The 21,533-nt window shown below is 45.4% G+C and overlaps 1 protein-coding gene across 1 annotated transcript in view; it reads right to left on the minus strand.

Moving 5' to 3' along the window:
* The window catches only part of MCTP1 (multiple C2 and transmembrane domain containing 1), a 748,272-nt gene that overhangs the window by 679,018 nt on the left and 47,721 nt on the right, over nucleotides 1–21,533 (minus strand). The gene's annotated exons all lie outside the window — the stretch shown is intronic.

Below are 21,533 nucleotides of genomic sequence, written 5' to 3' on the forward strand. Positions count from 1 at the left end.
GCATGTACATCCCAGGCAGTGCAACAGTCTTTAAGGGCCTGGCCAGCTTTATGGCTCCCCACCAAGACTGTGTCACCGCTCCCCAGTCACGGCTGAGTCGGCGGGAGCACTGCAAAAGGATGGTGAGGGAGTACGTAGCGGATCGCACGACCATCCTTGGTGACGCCTCTGCCCCCTACAACTACTGGGTGTCGAAGCTGGACACGTGGCCTGAACTAGCGCTGTATGCCCTTGAGGTGCTTGCTTGTCCTGCGGCTAGCGTCTTGTCGGAAAGGGTGTTTAGTGCGGCTGGGGGAATCATCACAGATAAGCGTAGCCGCTTGTCAACCGACAGTGCCGACAGGCTAACACTCATCAAGATGAACAAAGGCTGGATTTCCCCAGACTTCTGTTCTCCACCAGCGGACAGCAGCGATACCTAAGCAATACGTAGGCTGCACCCGCGGATGGAAGCTACGTTCTCTCTCACCATCCAAAACGGGGACATTTCTGCTTCATCAATCTGTGTCTAATATTCCTCCTCCTCCTCCTCCTGCTCCTCCTCCTGAAACCTCACGTAATCACGCTGAACGGGCAATTTTTCTTAGGGCCACAAGGCTCACTCAAATAATTTTTCAGAACAATTTTTATAAGTTTCAATTAGCTTAAAAGCGTTGGAACTTTAACTTGAACCAATTTTTCGTTACACTGGGCTGCCTCCAGGCCTAGTTACCACTTAAGCCACATTAACCAAAGCGATTCACCTGCCATCTTGGTTGGGCATGGCCAATTTTTACTGAGGTACATTAGTACTGTTGGTACACCAATTTTTTGGGGCCCTCACCTACAGTGTAATCATAGTAATTTCTATGTTCTTCGCCTGCACTCATGGTACAGAAAGGTGTGTGGGGTTGGCCTACACTTTAGCTACATAAATGTCACTTGTGCCTTGGCTATACTAAGGCTACTGAAATGGAACTAAGACTGCGCTCCCGCTATACTGCTGCTTCAGAATTGTTACTGGGGCCTGTCTTGAGTGCTACTATTGCTTACATGGAACGAAGACTGCGCTCCCGCTATACTGCTGCTTCAGAATTGTTACTGGGGCCTGTCTTGAGTGCTACTATTGCTTACATGGAACGAAGACTGCGCTCCCGCTATACTGCTGCTTCAGAATTGTTACTGGGGCCTGTCTTGAGTGCTACTATTGCTTACATGGAACGAAGACTGCGCTCCCGCTATACTGCTGCTTCAGAATTGTTACTGGGGCCTGTCTTGAGTGCTACTATTGCTTACATGGAACGAAGACTGCGCTCCCGCTATACTGCTGCTTCAGAATTGTTACTGGGGCCTGTCTTGAGTGCTACTATTGCTTACATGGAACGGACACGTGGAGAGGACACGTAGTGCCTCAAAAACATCCCCCTCCTCCTCCAACAGGGAAAACATTGTTGGCAAATGCCTTTGCATTGGTTCGTCTGGTGGCAGTCCAAGAATTTCACCTTTACCGACACTACAAGAGAGCCCCCCCACCATCCCCCCGCCACGGCCCACTTAATCCTGGCCACATTCCGAAAACCAACAAAATACAACCGTGGTACTAGGTCCGCAGTCACCACCACATTACCACCAACGCGGTTACTGTTAAGGTGCATATAACCACGGACACGTGGAGAGGACACGTAGTGCCTCAAAAACATCCCCCTCCTCCTCCAACAGGGAAAACATTGTTGGCAAATGCCTTTGCATTGGTTCGTCTGGTGGCAGTCCAAGAATTTCACCTTTACCGACACTACAAGAGAGCCCCCCCACCATCCCCCCGCCACGGCCCACTTAATCCTGGCCACATTCCGAAAACCAACAAAATACAACCGTGGTACTAGGTCCGCAGTCACCACCACATTACCACCAACGCGGTTACTGTTAAGGTGCATATAACCACGGACACGTGGAGAGGACACGTAGTGCCTCAAAAACATCCCCCTCCTCCTCCAACAGGGAAAACATTGTTGGCAAATGCCTTTGCATTGGTTCGTCTGGTGGCAGTCCAAGAATTTCACCTTTACCGACACTACAAGAGAGCCCCCCCACCATCCCCCCGCCACGGCCCACTTAATCCTGGCCACATTCCGAAAACCAACAAAATACAACCGTGGTACTAGGTCCACAGTCACCACCACATTACCACCAACGCGGTTACTGTTAAGGTGCATATAACCACGGACACGTGGAGAGGACACGTAGTGCCTCAAAAACATCCCCCTCCTCCTCCAACAGGGAAAACATTGTTGGCAAATGCCTTTGCATTGGTTCGTCTGGTGGCAGTCCAAGAATTTCACCTTTACCGACACTACAAGAGAGCCCCCCCACCATCCCCCCGCCACGGCCCACTTAATCCTGGCCACATTCCGAAAACCAACAAAATACAACCGTGGTACTAGGTCCGCAGTCACCACCACATTACCACCAACGCGGTTACTGTTAAGGTGCATATAACCAGTCTGACTGGGGCATGCAGACACCTTGACAGAATGAATAGTGTGTGGCACATAGGTTCCCCATTGCTATGCCCACGTGTGCAGCTCCTGATGGCGGTGGCACAGGATTGTATTTCTCATTGCTTCTGTACAGCATTGTGGGCTATCGCCCCGCCCCTATTAAAGAGGGTCGCTACCTAGCCGTGCCAACCCTGTGCAGTGTGTGCCTGCGGTCCCTCGTCGTGGCAGACGCACTTCTAAATAGACATGAGGGTGGTGTGGCATGAGGGCAGCTGAAGGCTGCGCAGGGACAGTTTGGTGTGCGCTGTGGGGGGGAGGGGGTGCGGTTGGGCAGCATGTAACTCAGGAGAAGTGGCAGTGGAGTGTCATGCAGGCAGTGATTGTGCTTTGTTGGAGGTAGTGTGGTGCTTAGCTAAGGTATGCCATGCTAATGAGCGCTTTTCAGAAGTAAAAGTTGTTGGGAGGGGGGGGGGGCCCACTCTTGCCGCTATTGTGGCTTAATAGTGGGACCTGTGAACTTAGGATGCAGCCCAACATGTAGCCCCTCGCCTGCCCTATCCGTCACTGTGTCATTCCCATCACTTTCCTGAATTGCCCAGATTTTCACACATGAAAACCTTAGCGAGCATCGGCGAAATACAAAAATGTTCTGGTCGCCCATTGACTTCAATGGGGTTCGTTGTTCGAAACGAACCCTCGAGCATCACGGGAAGTTCGTTACGAATAACGAACACCCGAACATTTTGGTGTTCGCTCATCTCTAGTCGTAACCTGTCAGCAGAAATATCAATATGCATCAGCCGCCATAGTGTTGTACAAAAGCGGTCTTTTAGCTTTACCCCCAAAATTTTATTTTAAGCTTGCATGCCCTGTATGCAAATACACTATCTTGAGTCATATAGGAAATGCCTCCATCGCGTCAGGTCGCCACATCAGAGGAACCTGGCCTCTCCTGCTCAAGGGACTTCAAATTGTCCCAGAAATAAAAGACCAAAGGTGTTAAGTCCAGTTGCAGTGTCCCATAGGAGGACTCTGGACACAGCATTTGTTAAGGAGCTGGGAGGGTAGAGTGGTCACTTGTCACGGTGGCATGTACCAGGCTCCCTCCTGGAGGGACACACGTAGCCTCGGCTAGAGTAGCCCTGGGCCTCTTACGGACATCCCTAGGAGAGGGATGGCCAATAAACACAGGAACAGGAGATAAGGTTGTCACGGGTGACGCCACCGTTCCGTTACCCACCGGAATGACCCTTGGGGGTAAATAAATGAGACGCAGACTGTGTAAAGTACCTTAGGTCCCTGGGAATGGTCAGAGCCTGGCAAAACTTTACTTGGAAACTTTATCAGGATACAATCAAGAATACACTGTGCAGGTAAACAGAAAATTAGAGGTCAGGGAGGAAGCTCAGGATGAAACTGGTCCTGCAGTCGCAGTTATCTGACACGAACCACTCCTGGATGGGAAACTCTCCAGAGGAGGATAGGGGTAGGGTCACTCCACAGACACTCTCATGGAACAGTACCTCTTCATGGTGGTTTTGGCCATCTCTTCCCGCTCACTCTCACTCTCTCTCTTACTTGTTGTCACTCACGGTTGGCTCCTAGCATTGGGGCACTCAGGAAACCTCTTTTTTCTTCCATTCTTCACCACATGAGGGTTGAAGGTACCCCCATGTGGCTGGCACTCTCTCTCAGGAACCCAGAAGATGATGGAATCCTCCTCACTATACCCCAATCACTCATACTAAGGCCGCCTGCACATGGGCGGAAATCCCGCTGCGGGATTTCCCGCGGGATTTCCGCCGCTGAAAGTTTGCATAGGAGTGCATTACAATACGCACTCCTATGCAGACGGCCGCGGTTTGGCCGCGCGAAATCTCGTGCGGCAAACAAACCGCGGCATGTCCTATTTTTCTGCGGGGCACGCACTCACCCGGCAGCCGGCACATGAAAGAGCTGGGGCCGCCAGGCGCGGAAGAGTACGCGCTCGTCCCTGCAGGCTCTCGGGTCGGGTCCCGCGGCGAGAATTCTCGCTGCCGGATCCAACCCGCTCGTGTGCAGGCAGCCTTAGACAACATAGATCACGTGACTTAATAAATATTGATACATTTACAGGCATCTCCCAGTCTCATGCAAACATTAACCTCTCATTTGCTGCAGCTGTGCAATACACATAACAAGAGGACTAGACAACTTTGCACAGGGCATCTACAAAAGATATGTAGTGTATGACATTTATAGAGGGCCCAGCAACACAGGCTTCTGAATTTAATGGAATTACACATGTAGCCATCTGCATAGAGCCACAGTGCGCCATCCTATTAAAAGTAACAACTTACTGTTCTCATTAAAGGGGTTGTCCCGCGCCGAAATGGGTTTTTTTTTTTTTTTCAACCCCCCCCCCCCGATGCAGGGGTTAAAAAAGAACACCGGAGAGTGCTTACCTGAATCCCCGCGCTCCGGTGACTTCTTACTTACCTGCTGAAGATGGCCGCCGGGATCTTCACCCTCGGTGGACCGCAGGGCTTCTGTGCGGTCCATTGCCGATTCCAGCCTCCTGATTGGCTGGAATCGGCACGTGACGGGGCGGAGCTACAAGGAGCCGGCATCCAGCACGAGCGGCTCCATTGAGGAAAGAAGAAGACCCGGACTGCGCAAGCGCGGCTAATTTGGCCATTAGACGGCGAAAATTAGTCGGCTCCATGGAAACGAGGACGCCAGCAACGGAGCAGGTAAGTGAAAAACTTCTTATAACTTCTGTATGGCTCATAATTAATGCACAATGTACATTACAAAGTGCATTAATATGGCCATACAGAAGTGTATAGACCCACTTGCTGCCGCGGGACAACCCCTTTAAGCACAAATAGGAATATCGTTTCCTGCAACCTCTAGAGGTACTTCTCACTGCTAAGTGATCTGTCAATGAAGAAAGGCTCTGAGTCCCCCAAACCAAAGTATGACCTTTTGCAAACGCATTGTTTTTAATGGGTCAATCCACAAAGGACCATCATCGGATCAATGCTGAAAATTGTGGCGATTGACCTCACATAAAAACAGTGCAGTAAAAAAACACAATATGGTTCCGCTGAAACGGCGAATCCAATAGTGCTGTGAAGAAATATCACCTTTAGTTCTTCAGCATGTTCACGAAGACTGGATTAAATAGTTATGTGAAGTAGAAAATAGTTTTTTCTTTAACGCAAGTGCTTATTCACATGGGCGTATTTGCGCATGTAAAAATTGCATGGGCCAAACACAGAGAACAGAACCCATTGATTTTAATGGGCTTCTTCTCATTTCCTTTTTATGTATGCGCAAAAATGTAGAGAATGCTATATGTTGTGTGCATTTGCGCACCAAAGGGCCCCATAGAAGTGTATGGGGGTTGCACAAATGCACATGCTATATACAATGGGATGCGGGAAACACAGTATAACTGCTTATTTAGACGTGAATACCCGGCCGATATAAGACATCCCTCTCTGCAGGGGGAGGAGGCTGGAAGAGTCGGGAGCAGTGCACTGAGCTCCCGCCCCGTCTTCGCCCCTTGGCACTATTTGCAATGAGAGGAGGCGGGTGGGGGCAGAGCTAAGTTTCATGAGTTAGCCCCACTTCTCCCATTGCAAATAGTGCTGAGGGGCGGAGAGAGGGGCCAGAGCTCAGTGCACTGCTCCCGATTCTTTCAGCCTCCTCCCCCTGCAGAGTGGGATGGCGTATTTCGGCCGGCGTGAATACGCAGACAATATACAGTCATCTGAATAAGCCCTAAAACTGTGGGGGAAAGACCACACCTGGAACTCAGTAGGCTAAATAGCCTTTTAAATTAGTGTCCTGCACCCATGTGAACATGTCCTGCATGCACAAAAAATTACAGTAAAATATGCTGATTTGTGCAAAAGTGCCCCGTTCATGGCACAAATACATTGTGCTGAGGCACATGCAAAAAATCCATTTGTGTATAGGAGCCCTTACCGGTAGTGCATGAGTCCCCCTGGTGAGACAAAATGTCTATGTGAATGGCTGTGAATGCTCCTTTCTCCTTGCGCCAGCCAACTATTGCTCTATCTATTCTTTTCCTTTTGGTCTTGTCACCTGGGAACCATGTATTACAACTGAGGAAATGCTCAGAAGAATGTGCCTGCTCTGAGGCAGACCAGCAGCAATTCAATCATTTTATAGAGACCCTGAAAAGGATTGTGGGAGTTTCCACTTATATAAAGGATCGCACACAGCAATCAAGGGGTATTGATCAAGAGACTGCGCAGAGAATGTGGCTGTGGATTTAAGGCCTTTCTGGTTTTGTCCATATAAAGATATGCTTTCAATGAACAGCATGTTATTTTCAGCAAAGCAAAGTCTATTGCTCCTTTGAACCAGTTTAACCATGTGTATCCCGTCAGAATGATGGACACATTGAACGCGTCATGTAAAGCACTTTGTGAATCTCTGACCTCACTTAACTCCTATACAAGTAAAGACAGGGCAAAACTGACACTTCCAATTTGTTTCTGAGTCAATTCTAGCCAAGACTGATATATCACATGACCCCTCCTTCCCATTTGAAAAACCTGAACATAATTCAACATGGTGGAGTTCAAAATGGCCACCAAAACCATCTCCTTAAGGGCAGCTTCAGACGACTGTATATCGGCCAGGTTTTCATGCCCGCCAGATATACGATGTCCCTCTCTACAGGGGGAGGAGGCTGGAAGAGCAGGGAGCAGTGCACTGAGCTCCTGCTCCCTCTCTACCCTTCGCCACTATTTGCAATGGGAGGGGGTGGAGCTAAGTTCCAAGACTTAGCTCCACCCCCGACCCCTACAATTGCAAATAGTGGAGAGGAGGCTGGAGCATGTATATCGGCCGGGCATGAAAAACCGGCCTATATATGGTCATCTGAATAAGTCCTTATAACGTAACATCATATGCAAGGTTGAAAAAGACATATGTTCATCCAGCTTAGCCTATTTTCCCCTTATGTTGATCCAAAGAAAGGCAAAAAAAAAACTAAAACAATGAGGTAGAAGCCAATTTTCCCCATTTAAGGCGAAAAAAATCTCGCAATCGGAAGAATCCCCGGATCAGCAATCCTATTTAAGTTATTAATGATTATGAGATATAATATTGTACTGTTCAAGAAAGGTGTCACAACCCTTCTTGAACTCTTTTATCAAGTTCGCCATCACCACGTCCTCAGGCAGAGAGTTCCATAGTCTCACTGCTTTTACAGTAAAGAGCCCCCTTCTATGTCAGTGTAGAAACCTTTCCTCTAGATGTAGAGGATGTCCTCTTGTTACCGTCGCAGTCCTTGGTATAAACAGGTGATGGCAGAGATCTCTGTATTGTCCCCTGATATATTTATACATAGTTATTAGGTCATCTCTCAGACATCTTTTTTCCAAACCAAATAACCCCAATTGTGATAACCTCTCTGGGTATTGTAGTCCACCCATTCCATTTATTACTTTAGTTGGCCGCCTTTATACCTGCTCAAGCTCTGATATGCCCTTCTTGAGTACTGGTGCCCGAAACTGTATACAATATTCCATGTGCGGTCTGAGCAGTGACTTGTAAAGAGGAAGAACAATGTTATCATCATGTGCCCCTTGACCTCTTTTGATGCACCCCATGATCCTTTGTCTTGGCAGCAGCTGCCTGACGCTGATTGCTCCAGTTGAGTTTACGGTTAACTAAACTCCCCCTGTCCTTTTCCATGTCAGTGTTCCCCAGTGGTTTCCTATTTAGTGTGTAATGGTGACATGTAGCTCCTCTTCCCATGTACATAACCTTACATTTATCAGTGTTAAACCTCATTTGCCACTTTTCTGCCCAAACCCCCAACTTGTCCAGATCATCTTGCAACTGCCTTGCATCCTCTCTAGTGTTAATTTCTTTAGATAGTTTTGTATCATCTGCAAATATTGATATTTTTCTGTGCAATCCTTCTACCTGGTCATTACTACTTTACTACTAACAGTAACCCCCTCCAATACTGCCCACTGTGGTACTCCACTAGTAATGGTGACCAGATCAGAGTATGGCCTCCTGCAGATGGCCGGTCGGATCCCGTCAGATCCCTGCAGTGGGATGCGAGCAGTGTCCCTGCAGTGACTGCTGCAGCTCACCTGCTCCCGGTGTATCCCCTCTCTGACATGTGCCAGCTACTGACCCAGCCGGCACATGCACAGAGCCGAGCCGGCTCGTCACTAGTGACATTTCTGTGCAGGCCTCTGCGAGGCTTGTTTTCACGCGGTCAAATAGCGGCTGTCTGCATAGGATTGCATTATCTAATGCAATCCTATGGCAGTGGGCATGGGCAGAAACTCTGCGGTAAATCCCGCCGCGGAATTTCTGCCCGTGCTGAGGAGGCCTATGTATCATTTATAACCCCCTTCTTCTTTCTATCACTGAGCCAGTTACTTACCCACTTACACACATTCTCACCCAGACCAAGCATTCTCATTTTATATGCCAACCTTTTATGTGGCACAGGATCAAATGCTATATAAAAATCCAACATCCCTTTCAATTAAAATGTTCATTGGAAATCAGCTTTCTCATTATTACACCAGTTAAACAGGTGTGTCCAGACTTTTGTGACTGTCCTCAGTAAGAGAAACAAAGTAATCTTGTAAATATGATACCTTCTAATGGCTAACAAAAAGATATATTATACCGTGTTTCCCAGAAAATAAGACACTGTCTTATAGAAATTTTTGCCCCAAAAAGAGCACAGTGTCTTATTTTGGGGGGGGGGGATTATACTCACCTAGCCCGATGCCTCCTGATGGTCTTCGACGGCGTTGTAGTAAACTGCGTCCTCCTCGTCCCACAGCTGAGCTTCTTCCTGGTGATGGGGCTTTGAATACCCCGCCTCCAGCAAAGCGAGTGCTGTGATTGGCTAATCAAGCGCCAATAGCCAATCACAGCCATTTAGTGATGTCATCCAGTGCGACAGACCTCAGCCGATCAACTACTGATGACCTATCCTGAGGATAGGTCATCAGTAGAATTCTTCCTGGAAAACCCCTCTAATTAGTCCACTGATAAGGAATGTGAACGTTTTATGGTCCCTAAAATTGGTGTTAGGGGGTCACCAAGCCTGTGTGTCACCTCTGCTATAGATTTCTCATATTCTCCACTGTTGCATGAAGCCGCTTGAGATATTGAGGCCTCTGTTGAGAGTGTCAAAGATGGTTAGAAACTTGTCCTCCCAAATTCTTCTGTGACATTGGGATTTGAAATAGCCTTTTAGTATAGTAACTTTCAGATGTTCTGTGTTGTGTCCTTGACTAGAAAAATGCTCTGCCACAGGTGATTCTGTTTTTCTCAGTTTAATTGTATGGCGATGAGACCTCATCCTGGCTCTCAGTTTTTGTCCTGTTTCCCCGATATAAAGCCCCCCACATGACATTTACTGCACAGGATCAAGTACACAACATCAGACGTGGAACATGTGTATGCCCCCTGGGGTCTTATAGTCCAGCTGTGTGTTGGGGTTTTGTATCCTGTCTGCAGTCAGTACATGTGAGCAGGTTTTATCTCACCAACTCATCAGTAAGTAGTGCCATATGGAAGTAAGACGGATGCTCTCTCTGTGATGGAGGCTACGTTCAGTACCATCAGCCATTTAGGAGTGAAAAGGTCAGGTTAGAAGGGATTTCTCCTCTGCCAGTAATAACACTACGGGGAGGTATATATTAATACACGGCTTTTGCTTTTTCCCATTTTAATCTTCAGACTGTGTGCTCCTGCAGTTCTCAGCTCGGTGACAGATGCAGAATTCTCTCATTATGTTCCAAAAGCTAATGCAGAATCGGCTGAGCAGTCTGACAGAACGCTCCAATATATTACGGGAGAGCGGTAGAAGTCTGTTGTTTTTATTAAATAAGGAACAGATTTTTTAATACAGGAAATTACGGCAGTACATTAATTCCTAGAGGCAGTCACTCCATTAGAACCTGAAACTTCTAGTGTGACTTGGGAGGGGAATCTGTCATCAAGACAAACCTTTTTGGAGTAGGAGCAGCTCTTAGATGCTCTATGTGAAATAGTGTAGCGGATGCTATTGCTGTTCATGGATCTTGTTTGAAGAGCAAGTTACATTGCCGTGCCTCTTGGCCTGACTGATCCGGATATACAAAAGCATAGTAACATAGTATGTTAGGACGAAAAAAAAAGACACATGTCCATCCAGTTCAGACTATTAGCATATCTACGGCTCTGTTGGTGTAATTAGCATTTTTAACAGATATCCTGCAGGCTGTTTCCTAATAAACGCTGTTAGGCTAGGTTCACATGGGACGGATTTGTCGCAGAAATTCCGTGCGGCAAATCCGTCCGCGGCTCCTAATCCCGGGATTAGCCAGCCATGTGGATGAGATTTTGCAAAAATCCTGTCCACACGGAGCGGCCAATCCGTAGCATGTCAATTCTTTTTTTTTTTTCCACTGCGGCCTCTCTCCTCTCTGCAATGGAATGCCAGCGGCCGAACTTTGAAGCAGCGCTTATCCCATGGAAATCTTGCGTTTTTTCAATGCAGCCAAACCACAAGATTTCCGCAGGATTTCCGCCCCGTGGGAACCCAGCCTTACTTATAGGAGACTTCTTGGTTGCAGAATTCTTTAACTCCAATATCCTCGATCACCACAAGTCGCTCCCACAGGACAGGACAGGTTATAGCTAAAACCAAAAATAGCAGTTACCCAGGGGTAGCAAACCTCTATGGGCCCTAAAAGGGTTGTCCCACACAAAGAATTTATCTCCCATACACAGGATTATTAACTTTGCTGCGATTTTGAAATTGACACTGTATCTGCTTGGGCCACTTTCAGGGCTCCTTCACACGTGCATATTTACACACATAAAACAAAGAGAATTATGACAAAATATGGCTGGGAGCATGGGTGCAGATTTTTGTTGCACGTGCGATGAGTACAGTATGCTACGATTTTGTGAAGCCGGCCCTGCGCTCCCTTCACACACAACGTCTGAGCTGCGGAAATTCTGCTGCAGATTTTCTCTTGCGTTTCTGCATATGGTCAGGGTTAACAAAATTTGTTGCAATTTCTGTTCTGGATTTTGTAAATTGTCTTGCCTTTTTCTATGTGCCGATTTTCTGCAGTAGAATGTGTTGTGTTTTTGTGATTTGCCAATGGTGGTTCCTGCACTGAGTTCACACTGCCAAACTTTATCTTCAAATATTAATAAATGCAGATTTCCAAGCAGATTCAGTGTGTTTCTGCTGCAGAAATGTAGTAGCCCAGAGTTGGGATCCTACAGCACTTTCATAGCCACCTCATGTGCAGAGTATGTTTGTATATACGTGTGTCTGTGTGTTGATGTTTTGTTATGTGTATTGGCCTTGACTGGGTCACTAAAAGTTCATGTCTGGTGTTGTCTCTCACTACCTCTGCTTGACAATGCCGAATGCACCCTAACCTTCTCTGCCCCTTGCCAATCAGCCCCATCTAGGATGGGAATTGGGTAGAAAGATTCGCCTTAGCCCAGGATTGGTTAGTAGGTAAGATATAAAAGACAGAGCGTGGGTGGGGTTAGTGAGTTAGTAGTAGGTGAGCAGTCAGAGGAGAGTCAATCCAAGCAAGCCTGAGAGGAGCCGGGGGAGCAGAAAGAATCCGCTAAGTGTGAAGGAGATTTGTAAAATCTCATTCACTTATATTGTACTGTAACCATGGCGGAATTTCTGCTGCGATTCTGCAAATGGAAAACCAGCAGTGGATCCTGCATGTGTGTAGGGGGCCTCAGGCCTTATTTACACGACTGTGTATACGCCGCTATTGTAGTTGCATTCAAAAATCGTGACCATCTGAAGCACTGATTTCCAATGTACTCATTCACATGAGCGATTTTTTTTTTTTTGTTTAGCCACGTAAAAAAAAAATGGCTCTGGGAAAAATAAGACATTGGCGACCAAAAACGGTGACTGATTTTATGCAGCGCGTGAAAAGATACATTGAGCTCTATCTTTTGCTGGGGTATTCTGGAAGCTGCCATAGGCTTCCATGTGAGCTGAAAAATACGTGAGGTGGAGGGAGTTTAGCAGCGTCCAACGCTGGTAAAAGATGACAGCTGCCTTTATTTAAGCAATTGAAGTTATTCTGAGGATTTCTGCGACTGAAGGATATCCGCGCTGAAGCGTATATTTTCACCGATACGCTGCAGCCACTTGTGTGAATGGACAAGAAAATGCTGAAATCGGGACTTGATCGCGGCTGTTCTTCTTTCACGCAATTTTTAACTGTGTCCGGCTAAGTGTGTAAAAATGCATATGGTTGTGTGAAGCCGGCCTTATAGTATATATAGTCCATAGAGAAAAGCAGGAGCACTGCTCCAAACACATTGTTCAATCACATTGAATGCGGTGCCTGTAATGTCAGACCCCAACTTTAGAGTCCCACAGAAAGCCAAAGACGGCCGCTCTCTGCTTCAGCAGGGACATAAATACTTTCTTTATCCACTGAACATGTTCGGTGGATTAAGGAAATTATTTCTTGCATTGTAAAAGGAGAATACTGCCGTCTTTTTATATTTTCCCTAAGGGACATTTCACAGGGAATGGAATTAGTCCGCGCGGACATTTCTGTGTGATATTATCCCTATGGGACTAGAATGCTGCACTTTTTAAAATCACATATTTTTACATAATAATCACCAGATTAAATTCCACAGCGAAAAAGCTTTCTGCTGCGGAACGTTTTGGGGAATTGTTGTTGTGGATTTCTAACATACAGGACATGTAAATATGAAAAAACAGAAAAAAACGCAATAAATTCCGCAAGATGTTCCGAAAGGATGCATTCCGCAGTTAAAAACGCAACAAAATCCGCACCTGGAAGGTGTCCTGCGGTCATTTCTGTCTGTGTGAAAGGTCCTTGCGTATTGCAGGCACATTTGCGCAACCTGCAGTGGTTTCTACAGCGACCTTTTGTGCCCAAATGCAAAAAAGTAGAGCATGCTGCATTTGTTTTACACTGTTGAAATGTGCAGGTAAAATATGGAGATATGAACAAACCCATTGAAATGAATGGGTTCCATTCTCCGCGGCCTAATGCTGCAGATCTTTGGGTGGATTTGTCTCAGCTTTCAAAATTTAATTTTTTTCAAATGCTGAAATCTGTTGTCAAAATCTGCAGTATAAATTGACAGGCGGCTGATTTGGAATCAAATACTCTACGGATCCCTCAGTGATCTGTCCTCAATCATGGCTTAAGTAATGTGAACGGAACGGACCTCACATCAGTCCCTTGCATGGGAGTGCAATAGAAGAGCCCAGGCTTGGTTTACATTGGACCATTCAGACCTGCGTTTTCACGTGTGTGAAAAACAAATCACAGCATGTCCTATTTCGGCTCGTATTATCGTCATACAGACGTATTTGCGCACATAATATTCAGAGAATAGAACCCATTGATTTCAGTGGCTATGTTCTTATCTCCCTTTTTTGCACGTATGAAAAAAATAGGGCCTGCTCTATTTTTATGTGTATTTGCGCAGTAAAGGTCCCTATAGATGTCTATGGGAGGTGAGTAAATGCACAATAAAAACGCACGCAAATGCGCAATACCAGGAAAAAAGAACATTAGGATAAAAAGCCTTTTAAATCAGGGCGGCGGTGTGTTGCACACACATATGAACAAGCCCTGCATGCACAAAAATGACCATACAATGCGCCGATACATGCGCAAATCGAACCTTGATCACTGTGTAAATAAATGCGTTGAGCTAAAACGTGCTTTTTTTGTGTATACGCTCGTCTGAAGCCGCCCATACACAGCTAAATAGACCATTGAAATTAATGGGAATGCACAAACGCAACGAATGCACGTGACTTCACTGCGAATTTGCACAAAAACAACGGGGGAATTCCTGCAGGGTTTTTTGTGTTCGTAAATACACAAAAATAAATGCAGAATGCACTGAATATGTATTGTTCAGTCGCGGAAATACACTGCGCTTTTACGTGAGCGAAATACGCCCTGTGAGTGACGCCTTATATCGTATTAACCAAGAGTTTCCCTTTAATTCCTGTATATAACGCAGACTGCCCTCTTCCTCCCCCTACAGATCATTCTTACACATTACCTGCATTAACAGCGACCTCAGTTTATATACTGATAGTCCCTGTTCCGTACAATAAATCATTCTATAGAGACACAAGTGAGCCCCCTGGTGGCAGCTTTAGGGATGTACTCCATGGATCCATATTTAGCATAGAATACAGAGCACAAACTTGACTGCGGGGTTCTTCATATAACCGTTTTTGCGCATATTTTTGTGCATGTAAAACTTATGGAAAAAATGAACAAAGAAAAATGTGCCGCTCACCTGGGGGTCACAAAGAGGAGCACGGACAGTCCCTGGCGCTGCGGCCGGAATCCGCTGAAATAGTAAAAAATGTGGGAATCCAAAGGCAAAATTATCCAGCGAAGATATAAAATCCTTAATGCTTTTTTTTTGGAATAATCATTAAAATATGTAGAGACATAGAGACATCTGCTAGCAACTGCTAACGCGTTTCAACTGAACAGGTCTTACTCCTAGCCATGTAGATACGCTCGCGATAGCCGTGATGTAACTGCACTATGAAGGAAGCACTCTTGCTGGCCATCACGCACGTATTCGCACATTCAAGTGTACTTTTCTACGCTGCTTGGCCTATTCATATCGTGGCAGGAAATAACCGGTGTTATCGATGACACTGAATGTGAGGGAACCCATTGAAATCAATGGGTTCTGTTCTCTGCACATTGCACATGCATACACGCTCGTGTTAAGCAGCCTTTGAATATTCAAACTCCATGCTAGAGAATCCCAGTAGTAAAAACAAAACCATTGAAATCAATGGTTTAGTTTCATCCCGTTATGCGGCCGTGATTTCCCGCAGCATTGAACGCATTTCAGCCCATACACTCTGCTGGCAGAGAGCCAGCAGAGATCACGTACAGACTGCGATTGGCACTGCACATGCCTGGAAATCTGACGTCACGGACACACATAGTGTGATTTTTTTTTTTTTGCATTAAAATTCCCCGCTCTGTGCAGAGCAGAGATGCGTATGATATGAATTTTTACTGTATTATATTAATAGAATATCGAAAAATGCAATTCTCTATAATAGTGTATCTGGTCACTGAGGAAAATGTCAGCAGCTGGTCATGGGTCATAAACCGTACGCTAATGTCTTCATTCAACCAATAAAACCGATCTCACAGACTAATCTGACGGTTTTCTTTAGTTATTAATTTTCATTTAATTTAAGCCTTTTTTTCTTCACTCGTAAAGCAGTGTCACTTGTCTACGGGGCTGTGTCTGTTATTGTAGCTCATCTCTGTTGAAGTAAATGCATCGGAAGTGCAATATCAGACACGGACAGGAGTGGCGCTGATTCTGGGGAAAGTATTTGCAATACTTTCTAATATTTTATGGGGTATTCCCATCTCGGTTTTTCATGCCCAAGATGGGAAAACCCATCCCTCTGTTCCCCAACATCTGTCGGAAACAGCTGAGCGCTTCACCTTAGCACTCTTTCCATGAGTCTCATTAAAGAGAATGAGAGCTACAGAAATAGCAGAGCATCAGGGGGGCTGGTAACTAAAGCAGCAATTTCCCATATTGTCCATGAAAACCAAGTTGTAGTAAAGGGTTTGTGCGCGATTTTACTATCAATGACCTATCCACAGGACAGGTCATCAAAATTAGCAGGGTCCACCACTTGCCAGGAATCCTGAGCGATGGACCCTCGACGATCAACTATCTCAAGGGAAGGTCATTGAGAGTAAAGTCACACAAAAACCCTTCAAGATGAAACACAACCTTACAGAGAAAATGCCACAGTATGAAGATTTTGTTGCTGAATTATGTGATTTTCAGGGTAGGTGAAAACAAACAAGTTACGCAGATTACTCAAGTTTCGGGCCAATCAAGTGATCTGAGGTAAACCAGTCTGACGCTAAAGCCCTGCATAGACAGAACGATTATCGTTCACAAAACAGTCAACCAAGTGAGACTGAATGATGTTTTTCACTATTTATGTCCCCCATGACGTCATATAAGACTCTAAACATTCACATGCTTTCTTCTTTTTTTTTTTATTACTGTAGCTGGGGCATCCATAGGAGCCACAGTTACAGGGAAAAGCATCCCCTGTAGTGACATTAGTTACTGGCAGAGCTGGTCAGGGTCTTCTTGGACCCTGAAGCTCTGCTATAGCAGGGAATCCCAGCAGTCACATGACCCCTGGGCTCCCATAGTGGAAGTTACACTTCCACTTTCACTTTTTAGTAGACAGCGCTCATTGAGCGCTGTGTAATCGGGGAAGGAGCGGGCAGAAAGGGTTAAAAACTCCTCCTGCCTTCTCCTCCAGGTTATCAGCTGTGACTAACAGCTGACAACCTGTTCTGCTTCTGATTGATTACAGAACAGGAGGCTTAAATTTATATATGGCTGGTCTTAAAGCCCGGGACCATGCGCCGTAAATTTACAGTGCCTGGTCCTAAATAGGTTTAACAGGCTGCCCGAGCGCGGATGAGCTGGAAATGACGCAACCAACTTGTCCGCTCAGGCAAACAAGAATCGTGAGATTCTCGGCCCGTGTAAAAGGGCTTTAACTTTGGAGACGTTGCAGCACCAATGGAATCTGCTTTGTGTCATTGTTTTTGTGTCTAGATACAGATTAAAGGGGTTGTCCCGCGGCAGCAAGTGGGTCTATACACTTCTGTATGGCCATAATAATGCACTTTGTAATATACATTGTGCATTAATTATGAGCCATACAGAAGTTATAAAAAGTTTTATACTTACCTGCTCCGTTGCTAGCGTCCTCGTCTCCATGGTGCCGACTAATTTTCGCCCTCCGATGGCCAAATTAGCCGCGCTTGCGCAGTCCGGGTCTTCTCCTGTCTTCTATGGAGCCGCTCGTGCAGAATGCAGGCTCCGTGTAGCTCCGCCCCGTCACGTGCCGATTCCAGCCAATCAGGAGGCTGGAATCGGCAATGGACCGCACAGAAGAGCTGCGGTCCACGGAGACAGAGGATCCCGGCGGCCATCTTCAGCGGTAAGTATTGAAGTCACCGGAGCGCGGGGATTAAGGTAAGCGCTCCGGTAAGCTTTCTTTACCTCCCTGCATTGGGGTTGTCTCGCGCCGACCGGGGGGGGGGTTGAAAAAAAAAAAAACCCGTTTCGGCGCGGGACAACCCCTTTAAGGAGTGAGAATGGGCGTAACTATAGAGGATGCAGGGGATGCGGTTGCACCCGGGCCCAGGAGCCTTAGAGGGCCCATAAGGCCTCTCTTTTGCATATAGGGAGCCCAGTACGATGAATAAAGCTTTATAGTTGGAGGCCCTGTTACAGGTTTTGCATTGGGGCCCAGAAGTTATGCCTCTGGGAGTGAGCAGGTCTTTAAGATGCCGTTGAGAGCCATTTCATCAAACAGACAAGTTGAGTATAGGTTTTATCATTGGACATTGAGTGGATACTCTCCCACAGCCCCGTAATAAAAATGAACAGTGGACTATGGGTAATCCCACATGGTCACGACTCTTCCTGGAAGTATCTGAGCACTCACTGAATCATTATCACATTACATTAATGAATGTATCACCTAACATGGCGGCCCCGCTACTGACTCATTGCCATATTGGGCAACAGGACACATGCAATTCTTTGAAATTAAAACCTTAATTCTCTATCCATGTATGTTGCTTCATTTCATTTTGAGCATTTCTTCATAGTGCAGCATTTTCTGTGTGCTTTTATTTGTTTCACCACGGCAAGTTACTTTTGAACATAATTATAAATCCATATTTAGTAAACTCCTAAAAACCCCCTTAGAATATAGTCTAATATTTACTATTAAAATACTATTTTAACCCATTAACGCTTCATGATGTACAGTTACGTCATGGAGGTTCGGAGTTTGTATGGCGCAAGATCAGGGACCGACCGACACCCGCCCACAACAGCCACGATCAGTGCTCACACTAAGTCCATGTATCAACCCTTTAAATGCTGCCGTCTTAAAAGCCTCCCCACCCCCCCTTTGAGATCCTAGGATGCCATTTAGTTGCTATGGCAGCCAGACTTGATAAACTGCCTGTCAGATCACAGTATAATTGTAAAAATGAGTACAAAAAAGATTCACTAATTATAAAAAAAAAAGGATTAACCCTTTCCAATCCACTGTCTGACGTCTAAAGACATTCTGATTGAAGCCTGTACAGCTCCGATGTCAGAAGACGTACGGCAGGGTATTCCTACTGTATATTACTGAACGCTCTGTTAGGGGCTCTCCAGCATGTTCCATACCACAGTACTGGCTCTAGCCAGCAGATGGTGCCATTGTATAGTGGCAGAAAGAGAAAGCCCCCTAGGAAACTGTGAATCCAAAATTGGATTGCAAAGGGATAGAAGTTAAAAAAAAACCTTTTCCCATGTTTATAATTAAAAAAATGTAAATAAAAACATATTTGGTATTTCTGCATCTGTAAAAGTCTGAGCTATCAAAGTAATGCATTATTTATGCTGCACTGTGAACGTCATCAGAAAAAAAAACAGCATCAGAATTGCGCATATTAAGTCTTTCTGTTTGCAAAAAAAAAGCTATCAAAAAGTTGTATGTGCTCCAAAATATTACATTCTGCAAAAAAAAAAAAGCTGTCACACAACTATGTTAATGGAAAAATAAAGCTCTGTTTTTAAAATGATCAAAGGCTATTAATTGGCCAGATCATGTGGATACTAAGTGGATTCTATATCTAAACAGGACACCCACGTAAGTATAGTGGGTAGGCCTTTTGTTTCCACTTGGTTGCCTGTACCCCTGACATTAAGGCAGCTCTTATCTTTAGAATTTCCTATCTAGTGGGGGGTTTCCTTAGTTCTACCCCACAAGGACTAAAGTGCAAAATTTAGATCTCTGTTCAGTTTGCACATCTGTTTTAATAGAGAGAGTTTCTATTGTGGTTCCTGAAGAGCCGACTGTACAGCAGAAACGCGTTGAAGCAGCCACTTAAAGAACCATACATTGCTTTCGGAGTTCATACTGTAGGGGCAGTGTATATCAAAAGGGTATTTGCCATCACTAACCCTTAAACTACTAAGACTTTGGTGGACATCCTGATTGCAAAGGGATATAATAAACCTTTCATATAAGTTCCACCCCCATTACCCTCTCTTTAGTCCTCTAGTACTCTACTGTCTATCCAGTGTAAAGACTAGTAGAAACTTTCTTATATATGTTGTTTGTCCCTTTAATCTGAATATTTTAGATAATCTAATAAAAGTTAATTTTTAGGAGTCAGGCAGTGAACATAATCTATCCTTAGGACAGTCCACCAATAGTAAATTGGTGGTGGCCTACACCTGTGACGCCCTCTTAGCTGTTCACTTACTGGGTACACTTGTACACAGAGCTGATTTCTGCAGGAAGTGGACAACTCCGTTGTCACAGCAATGGCAAGGCTTGGTATTGCATGCAAAATTCCTATTCACTCCAATGTGAACTTTGCCGGTACAATTTGACAGCCTGATCCAAAGACAAAAAGGTTTTCCACCCCTGCTGTATATGTCACTAAATTTTCAAGGCCACTGAAAGAAAAGGAACGTGAGTAATACCTTATTATTCTACATATCTTTTCTAACATCACTCAATTCCAGTAGGAAGAAATGGCCTTGGATAAAAGAAAGAATAATTGTATTATAGCTGATTGAATACACCTTATGCATGTGTCACATATTATACACGGGGGCATTCTGCGTGTCTGTACATTGGGGTAATTGGTCTTTGCGCATGTTACAGTGCATATGAAAGTTAAAAGACGTGCACAACATTTTTTAACTTACTTCTGGAGAGTCTGGAACCAACGACAATGCTACATGTTATCATGCAAAGGTACAATTACAAAGAGCATTAGGACACAGTTTAACATTGTCATACTGGAATTAGAGATTTTCCATCTGTTAGTAAGCAATCTGTCAGCATGAAAGCCTCCGATGTCACCAGCATAGCCTAACTCAACTTTCAGGCCTACAGTACCTAATCAATGTATTAGTGCAGCGCTTCCCTCAGGGCTTTTACCCACTAGCGATATCTTTCCCTGCGATGCGACAGCGATGATTATAAAACCAATGATTTTCAATAGTTTAATACTCATTTGTGATTTTTCACTCCAGATTCCCACCGCAGAGAAGAAATCTGCGATATCGCTCAGTGTTCTCAATGGGGCCAGCGGCAGCAGTGCTAGCCCCATTGACAACATAGGAAGTATATCCTGGACTTCTGCCACAGCTGTGACAGCTTTGGCAGGAGTTTCCTTCATCCCCGCGGGGATGAAGGAATCCTCTGTCACAGCTGTGGGAGAAGTCCAAGATGCTCTCAATGGGGTCACGCTATTTCAAGCCCTTCCCCGAAAATCATGCTGCGGGGGTTGCCTACAACCCACTGCTTTCCATAGGGCCGGCATCCCCGTGGTCCCCGCGGGGATGACGAAAACCCCTTCCACAGCTGTGGCAGAAGTCCATGATATACTCCCTATGCTTTCAAAGGGGCTGGCGCTGCTGCCGCCGGCCCTCATTGAAAGCATTTAGCGATATCGCAGCATTTTTCTTGCGCTGCGAGGCAAGTTTTTTTACTTGCTCTCGCAGCGCAAGAAAAAAAAAATGCTAGTGGGTAAAAGCCCTCAAGGAGGTTAGTTTTTTGGATTTCCCCAGTATTGCACAAGTGATGTAATTATGGTCAGTGCCTGAGACATTGCCACAGGTGTTTTTACTATAGGATATCCTGAAAACATGACCTGCTGAGAGGTCTTGAGGACTGATGTTGGGAAACATATTAATGTGGTACGAGGATTTATAAGTTATTGTTTCTCGGTTATCAGCCCAAAGGCTGTTTATTACATATGTTTCTACCAAATGAAATGTAATTGCTAACTTTACCTTTATTAACTTCCCTTAATATAAACGTAGTTGACAAAAAGATGTTCTTTCCCTAACAAGAGTAGATCGTCTGTTGAGCTATGTACCTAATTCTCTTCTATG

This window comes from Eleutherodactylus coqui, chromosome 5 (genome assembly GCF_035609145.1).
Source record: "Eleutherodactylus coqui strain aEleCoq1 chromosome 5, aEleCoq1.hap1, whole genome shotgun sequence".
In the NCBI taxonomy this organism is placed as follows: domain Eukaryota; kingdom Metazoa; phylum Chordata; class Amphibia; order Anura; family Eleutherodactylidae; genus Eleutherodactylus; species Eleutherodactylus coqui.